Source organism: Maniola jurtina, chromosome 8 (genome assembly GCF_905333055.1).
Source record: "Maniola jurtina chromosome 8, ilManJurt1.1, whole genome shotgun sequence".
Taxonomy (NCBI): domain Eukaryota; kingdom Metazoa; phylum Arthropoda; class Insecta; order Lepidoptera; family Nymphalidae; genus Maniola; species Maniola jurtina.
Window position 1 is genome coordinate 12,782,934 of NC_060036.1, and position 9,583 is coordinate 12,792,516.

The window sequence follows — 9,583 nt, forward strand, 5'->3', positions numbered from 1 at the left end:
GAACTGGTTGAAATTTTTCAGCAAGCACTTGTTAAACTTGATAGGCCTACCGCCGTAGCTTGACAGCTAGAGTGTGTGGTGATAGCCAAGTGGTTAAGACGTCCGTCCGCTTCCTATTCGGAAGGTAGCGGGTTTGATCTCGGGCATGCACCTCTTACTTTCCGGAGTTATGTGCGTTCAAATATCACTTGCTTTAAAGGTGAAGAAAACCTTAGTGAAAACCTGTAAGCCTAAGAGTTCTCCATAATGTTCTCAAAGTGTGAAGTAAGTCAATCTGCACTTGGCGCCAGCGAAGTGAACTCTGATAAAAATTCTTCTACATATTTTGACAGAAGATCCATGCTTAGTAGTGGGCCAGCGATACGTAAATAAAAATTGTTTTATTAGGAAGTACGACTGAGTGAACCCATGCTCATACTCGCACATACTTAAAACTTCCTTAAAATATTCCAAACAAGATTTTTTAAAGATTTAAATACTTTTAAGATCCCCTTCGAATTTATCAAAATTCTCTCTTAGTTCAACAAATAGGTATGCAGCGTATGATTACATACGCTGGTCCTAAAACAGATGTCGGCGAGGATTTTGTATTATTATTCTATGTCCAGCGCAGACCGCCATGTTGCAACTTCGGATTGGACTATGTACTTGTTTTCCGTTCACTCTACCTTCTAAAAAAATCCCACCAGCTCTCCATATATTAATCCCCTGCCATGAAACTTTGCGTGGACAAAGTAAAAATTCATATTATATCACCGAATAGCATCAGACAGCGAAATAAATTAATTACACTAGTGTAGACACACCGCCGGGCACTGACGCAACGCTCTGTACTGAAACGAAAAATATTTATTTGCTTTAAGGTAATTGCTATTTGACAAATCGCAAAAATGCTGTACTTTGAAGTAAATTGTTTATTTTTCTAAAGCATTAACAGCTATTAAATACATGCAATTAAAAACTTCAGTTTGTGAAGATTATAAGGGCCTCTTTTTATTTAGTATACATTATCCCAATAAAAAAAAAAACCAAGTTGAAAACATTGCTGTTCGCAACTTGTTCTGTAAAAGTTTTCTTTAACATCTTGATACTTTGAAGCCAACCTCCAGAAAATGATATGTTTAGGTTTAGCAATCAATTTTAACTGTTAGTTTTATACTAAATGTTTTTCGTTTCTTAAATAATCTAAAACTAACCAAAAAACTTCCTGTGCTATTTATTTTCTTGCAGGCGCTCTATGGAATTCAGTGTCCACTGGACTCTAATGGCGGACGGACTGCGCGCGTCATTTCGTCGCAAAATATTATTTAAAATGAATTTAAGCTTATTATTTTTGAATGAAAGTTGTGTTTATAATCGTTGAAAAATAAAGTAGGGATTTTTTCATTTCTAAATGAAGCCTGCTTATATACTAAATTTTATTCTAAAGTTACGGTTTTACCAGGTAAATACTCGGAGGTTGTCATAGATTATGATGACAGATAGTAAGTGTTCTAAATAGGTATTATACCTATGTTAGGAGATAGCGCGCCTCGTTCCGGGTGCCGTGTTCCGAAATGGATTTCGTAGTAGTGCAAGTTTGGTGCAAGCCCCACATGACGGAGGGGTATGCGTCAGGCATTTCCTGTGTACAAAAAAAAGACCTATATTTCGGATCCATATTTCATCACTGACAATATGCACTATTCAAAGACTGTTCTTCAAGCATTGAGGAATTTTGGACAGAGACATCTCGAAGGTTCCCGAAGGCTGCCTGAGTTAGATTTGTCGGCTAGCTAGCTTTTTTCGAAATTGGACTTACTTAGCTGGATTGTGTGTTAGAGCTTTCTTATGAGATATTATATGTACATAATATAACCATGGGTCTCATAAGAAAGCTCAGATTCATGCTGCGGGCAATGGGGAGAGCCCCCATTGCCCGCCATTGGTTGGAACGCCATTTCGGCGGCCGTGTTTCCTGCCATATATACCTTAGATACCTGCAAGCCAAGAGTGAATAGGCATCTTCTAGGTAAGCGTGCTCCAACTTGGACCTCATCATTGCTTTCTTTAAAGCATGATTGTCGTCAAGCGCAAGCGCAAAGATTCAGGCGGCGCAAACCCGTAGCATGTGGAAGACCCTATTAAAGACCTATGTTCACTGTGGACGTCTGTCGGTTGATGTTGATGATTATGTCTTTAGTGCAAGTAGTTCAGTAGTTTCAGAGTTTATCGATAACAAACAAACAAACCTTTCCTCTTCATAATATATGTAGTTAGTAGCGCAAACTTGGAAAAAAATCTCGTGGACACTCTTTGATTTTCCGAGATAAATGTCATTTTACCTGACAGCCCTAATCAATTTTATCACTGATATTAATAACTAATTCATAACCGTTAAACCTAAGTGTCAAAATCTCGTTTTTCTAGTCGAGTTCCGTAGGCTCTTTGAACCCACTGCATTATTATCCCAAGAAAACCTACCATTAGATGTAGGAATAATGGAAAGAGGTCACAACCCTCAGCAATAAAGAATACGATGCGGAGAGAGATGTCACTCTCAAGGTCTTTAAATGTATCCATGCAAAAAACCACGTCGACTGGTTGCTCCGTTGCAGCGTGATTGAATATTAAACCAACAAACACACTTTCGCATTTGAAATATGGCCAGTGATTATAAGAAACAGTTTAAATCTCTCTCTGCTCTCTGAGAGACGTTAGGCAAAGTGAACACGAATTATGACACTTCTGTGTTCTTATACAAGCTTAGGTCTCTCAATTTTGTCAATTAATGTCAAATTTCTTTCTCAGATCAAAACCTAGTAAGTGGTTTAAATTCAAAAGAAGTTTAGGCCGTAGTTCTTTCTGGTCCAATGCGGAATGGCATACTTCACACACCTTTGAGAACATGGAAAACTTGCAGGTATGCAGGTTTCCTCACGACGTTTTCCTTCACCGTTAAAGCAAGTGATATTAAATTGCTTAAAACGCACATAACTGAAAAGTTAGTAGTGCGTGATTCCGGGATCGAACCCCCGACCTTCGATTAGGAGGCGGACGTTCTAACCACTAGGCTATGACAGTTTTTAAATTAAAGGGGTTTAAATATTTTAGTGTGAAGACTGGCCAACACATTTATTCATTACATGTGCATCATTTTCTTTTTTAGGGTTCTGTACCTCAAAATGAAAAACGGAGCTCTTAAAGGACCACTTTGCTGTCTGTCCATTTGTCCGTCCGTCCGTCAAGAAAACCTATACAGTACTTCCCGTTGATCTAGAATCACGAAATTTGTTCTCGGATTTATTCCTTTACTTGGGCTATGAGAGTTGAGACCTATCTACCTGCCCATAATTGTAGGTTAAAGGGAAATACCCTATCGGTTTTCTTGACAGACACGACAGACGGACAGACGGACAGAAAGACAGACAACAAAGTGATCCTATAAGGGTCCCGTGTTTCCTTTTGAGATATGGAACCCTAAAAACATTATGTAAGTATGCAAAGTATTTCCCTTGCAAACCATATTTTAACAGTTGACATGTAGAGGTCATTGACTTTTCCCATCTTACTTTTAAGTTTTAATGCATTATTAAGTATTTACTGTTTTGACATGGTATTTAGATAATGGGTGATATTTATTTTATTTAATCTAATTCCTTTTAAAAACTTAGTAAGGCGCATTAATCTATAAAAACCTAGCCAGTTCAAAGACTTACTATGTTTTAAAATGGTCAAAGCGACTTACTAGCTTTTAATTTTACTTTAATGTGGGTGTCCTTACAATACAACGGGACATACTATGAAAGTTAGGCTTATGACATAAAACGATTTTCGGAAAAATGACATTTACTTTGTTTTGATATGGGGCGGTCGATATAATTAGGTACTAGGGTAAAGGCTCGAGTAAATGAACAGATTGGACATTTTTACATGTATTAAGAGGTGGAATAAAAAACCGGCTGATATACCTTTTTTAAATATTTTCTTACAAATTCTTACACTTTTTTCAATTTCAATTTCAAAACCGTGTTCCGTTCAAACCGTTTAAAAGTGCGTGTGCGTGCGTCCATGTGTGTGTGTGAGTGTGTTGTATGTTTGTACGAGTGTTTGTGAGTGTGGTATTGCGTTGTATAACCACATGAGTAGCGAACAGAGTCAAAGCTTCATACAAGCGCGCTACGATAGGTACACTACTACAAGCTTGAGGCGCGTGTGTGCGTGAGCACAGGCGCTACGTCGCGTACGGAGAGAAATCGGTTTATACCGGCTCGGCCTGTGCTCAAGCTCAGGGGCTGCAGTACACGTCGCGCGTCGTGTTTTCATTTAATTTAATGTTAATGATAATAATTTAAATAGTGTTTAAAATCTATTTTCTTGAACTGTCATAGATTTTGTTCAAAATCAATATCTGAGGATCCCTAGGATCACAAAACAGGAAATTGTTACCAAAATTTAAAAAAATCGACACCATTTTGAAATTCTTTGTTAATTGACCGATTTCGTTCAAAATCGATATTTAGAGCTCCCTGGGATCACAAAATAAGAAACTGTTACCAAAATTTAAAAAAGTCGACGCCATTTTGAAATTCTTTGTTAATTGACCGATTTCGTTCAAAATCGATATTTAGAGCTCCCTGGGATCACGAAATAAGAAACTGTTACCAAAATTTAAAAAGTCGACGCCATTTTGAAATTCTTTGTTAATTGACCGATTTCGTTCAAAATCGATATTTAGAGCTCCCTGGGATCACGAAATAAAAAACTGTTACCAAAATTTAAAAAAGTCGACGCCATTTTGAAATGCTTTGTTAATTGACCGATTTCGTTCAAAATCGATATTTAGAGCTCCCTGGGATCACGAAATAAGAAACTGTTACCAAAATTTAAAAAAGTCGACACCATTTTGAAATTCTTTGTTAATTGACCGATTTCGTTCAAAATCGATATTTAGAGCTCCCTGGGATCACGAAATAAGAAACTGTTACCAAAATTTAAAAAAGTCGACGCCATTTTGAAATTCTTTGTTAATTGACCGATTTCGTTCAAAATCGATATTTAGAGCTCCCTGGGATCACGAAATAAGAAACTGTTACCAAAATTTAAAAAAGTCGACGCCATTTTGAAATTCTTTGTTAATTGACCGATTTCGTTCAAAATCGATATTTAGAGCTCCCTGGGATCACAAAATAAGAAACTGTTACCAAAATTTAAAAAGTCGACGCCATTTTGAAATTCTTTGTTAATTGACCGATTTCGTTCAAAATCGATATTTAGAGCTCCCTGGGATTACAAAATAAGAAACTGTTACCAAAATTTAAAAAAGTCGACGCCATTTTGAAATTCTTTGTTAATTGACCGATTTCGTTCAAAATCGATATTTAGAGCTCCCTGGGATCACGAAATAAGAAACTGTTACCAAAATTTAAAAAAGTCGACGCCATTTTGAAATGCTTTGTTAATTGACCGATTTCGTTCAAAATCGATATTTAGAGCTCCCTGGGATCACAAAATAAGAAACTGTTACCAAAATTTAAAAAAGTCGACGCCATTTTGAAATTCTTTGTTAATTGACCGATTTCGTTCAAAATCGATATTTAGAGCTCCCTGGGATCACAAAATAGGAAACTGTAACCAAAATTTAAAAAAGTTGGCACCATTTATAATTCTTTCTAAATTGACTGATTTCGTTCAAAATCGATATTTAGATCTATTGATCGATATTTAAACTAGGCAATCACAACAAAAACAAACTTTACCATCTTGTTGAACAAATAACTATTGTTAATTAAATTGTATCCTCCAGTGCCAACCCTACCAAAATAGTTATAAAATTTGCTCGCTTCTTAGAAGCTTTGCCTCTGTTTGCTACTCTGTGGTATAACACCATGTTAGTAAATCTTAGTATATTTTTAACCGACTTTAAAAAAAGGAAGAGGTTCTGAATTCGTCGGTATCTTTTTTTTTATGTATGTTCCCCGATTACTCAAAGACGCCTGGACTGATTTGGATTTTTTTTTGTTTGATAGGGTATACTTTGCAAGTGGTCCCATATAAATTTGGTAAAGATCTGATGAATATCTTTGAAGATGGAGAACAGAACTCCTCAATGGATAAGAGCAAATTCAATTTTTTTTTAATGTATGTTCACCGATTGCTCAAAGACGCCTGGACCGATTTGGAAATTATTTTTTTTGAAAAGCTAGGTATACTTTGCAGGTGGTCCCATATAAATTTGATGAAGTTCTGATGAATATCTTCTGAGATGGAGAACAGAACTCCTCAATGGATAAGAGCAAATTGCTCGCGATCAGTGTAATTGCTTAGTAAACAGTAGGGTTTTAGCTGGGCATGGCATATTATTATAGTACAGTGGGGCCACTAAAAATTTTGAAATAAAAAATTTTCAAAAGAAAAATAAAACCGACTTCAAAAACCACAATAACTTAAATTATTTTTTACTTTTTAGTGTTTGTGATTTTGAAATCGGTTTTATTTTTCTTTTGAATTTTTTTTATATTTATTCTGGTATTCTTCTTTCTTGGATATGGATCCCTCTTGGGTATCCCCATTTCTCTCTGTCTTTGGTACTATCAAGCTAATTTTCTCTCGCGATTTGCACAATAGCATTAGACCAACGCGTCTTCGGTCTACCTACCTGTCCTTCTTTCATCTGTAAAAATCGATACAATATGACCATTTGCATTGCAGTTTTAGGGCATGTCTCAAGGTGTCTGTAGGCTTTGTCTTTTTTCTTGTCTTCAATTCTCACTTTGAATATTTTTTGCTTAATTTATGCAACTTGCCATCGCCTTTTAGCAAGTTACTATTTCTTTTTATATTCTTTGTCTAGACCCATGTTTGGCTGGCATAGGTAAGGCATGGCAGGATGCATGTATCTATAACGGATCTTTTAAGATGTACTGGGTAAGCTCCTTTCATTCTTTCCTTTTGTGCCCAGTAAAACAAGCATACTCGGGCTACTTTGAGAACCCATTAGCAGCTAACAGCAAGGCCTGGACTCCAATTTTTATATGTGGAAGCTGTATTTCCTCGTTGCGTTTATGAGCAAATAAGAATATTTAACTACTTTTACTAAAAAAAAATTTTATTATTTGGCGCGAACCATCTAAACACCATGATGATTATTATTTCTGCGTTGTGAATATTACCAGAAGAAACAGCAAAAAAATTGTTCCAAGCGGCTCTATTGTAACTTGCAGTCTGCAATTTGAACGATTCTGACTTCTGGTGATAAATCTGTACCTCAGCCCCAACCCAGTACCTCTAATCTACAATTTCAAGAACTTTCAGAAGGTAGTGACGATGTAGTGACTTTTTTACATCTCAACTTAGACCATTCAATCAAAATTATTTGGATCACTTAATGAGAGATCTTAGATTGTCTAAAAAGCATCAGAACATGTGGCTTCTCGGCTCAAAGGAACAAATCTGATAACATCAGACACTTGTGTTACGGTATATTATTCTCACTACTCTTAACACATTCAGTAGCTGATGTTGCACTTCCAGCGACTTGGATGCAACAAGGGCGTTAAGTTTCATTTTCTCTGTAGTCATTTGGACTGTTTTCCAGAAAATTTAGGTGACTTTCAAACTAAGATAACTATACCAAAGGGGATAATATCATATGAAAGGGCTCTATTATACATTCTAAAACAGGTTTTATTTATTATTATTATGTAAAAGAGTTTTTGATTTATCGCGCAAAATGTAGAAAAAAATATACAATAAGTCAAAAACTGAAAATCTGACATTTTTTTTTAAATTCCAAGCCGAAAATATACTTAAGAATTTATTAATAGGAATCGAGAGTTTATGCACTAGATAGAGTTCGTTCATTCACTGAAATTTCCAGTTCATTTACTGGCAATTTATCCTTTTGTTAAATAAAATAATTTATAATAATTAATACCACGCATTTTATTTGATTTTTTGATATACTGTGTACAGATACACAAAAAATAAAAATTATATATAGAACAATTCTCATATATCTTAATTTTAGGTGAAAGTCAGGGTAATCCTTATTCGTTCATGTACTGGATCTTTTACCCTCCTACGTCAAAATACTAAAAGTCCGCGTAAATTTCGCAGATTGAAATGTCTGCTTGATTAATTGTCAATAGAGGGTCATGACATGTCAAAATTGCTAGTTTGAAGGTGAAATCGTCTAAGTCATTCGAGATGGTTTTCCTCTTAATTTAAAATATTTGGTGCGAAACTTTTTTTTAATAATGACCGGTTTACATTAGTCCATTTGCTGGATTGAGCAAGTTCACTGCCATGCTTAGTAATACCGTTTCGGACCAGTTGCCACCAACTTATCTGGTCAGATGGGCAAAATTGGAACTAGTGCCGTGTCATCCACCCATATTTTACTCCCTTAGTGGTTGAATATTCAAAAATTCTTTCTTAATGGACATCTAGGTCATATTAATCAAATGCATTTCAGCCCGATTCGTCCAGTAGTTTGAGCTGTGCTTTGATATACATTCAGTCAACTTTTCTTTTTTATTATATAACTAGCCGATGCCCGCGACTTCGCCCGCGTGGATTTAGGTTTTTCGAAATCCCGTGGGAACTCGTTGATTTTCCGGGATAAAAAGTAGCCTATGTGCTAATCCAGGACTATCTATCTCCATTCCAAATTTCAGCCAAATCCGTCCAGTAGTTTTTGCGTGAAGGAGTAACAAACATACACACACACACACACACACACACACATACAAACTTTCGCCTTTATAATATTAGTGTGATGATTGGATTGTTACAAATTTAGATAATATGGACCTGGCAATTAGAAACACAGTTGCTGGAATAGATAACTATACAGCACTACTCAACATATAGTTCTGATATAAAAACAATGTTCAGTATAATACTGGAACAGTCATTTTAACTTTTCATTTATCGTGAGTGGTTTCCTTTATAAGTACATATTGTTACAGCCATACTCACGTATTTAGTCGATGTAAGCCCGACTAGTTTCGGCAGTGTCAACCGCGAACTGCTGTTTCTTCTCGGTAGAAAAGGCATTCCGAACCAGTGGTAGATGCTTTTGACGATTCAAAAGAGCTTGTAAAAGTCTAATTGAATAAAAATATTTTGAATTTTGAATTTTTTCAATTTTGAACCTATGAAAAATGATCCCGGATGAGTTCGATACTTGTCGGACTTACGTAGACTAAATACGTGAGTGTAGCCGTAAAAATTTATACTTATAATGGAACTTTAACTCTACTAGAATAATGTCAATCAGTCATTAATTGAACATGTCTGATGCGAATAACACTTTTTAATAATTTAATATTGAAATTGGGTTACATATACAAAATGGTGAGGACTTGTTCCCTGGTCCAAATTGTTCCTGGCTGAAGTAATCAAGCAAAAGAATTTTAAATTTTTAATATTTCCATTATTAGAGTGTTACAGCCATAATTATTATTATTATTATTAGAAGTCTTTATTAGCACACACATTACAGAAAAACAATATATAAATACTTAAGAAACTATACAAAGGGTGCAAGGGCGGCCTTATTGCTAAAGCGATACTAGATAGAATGAGATATCCTATTGAC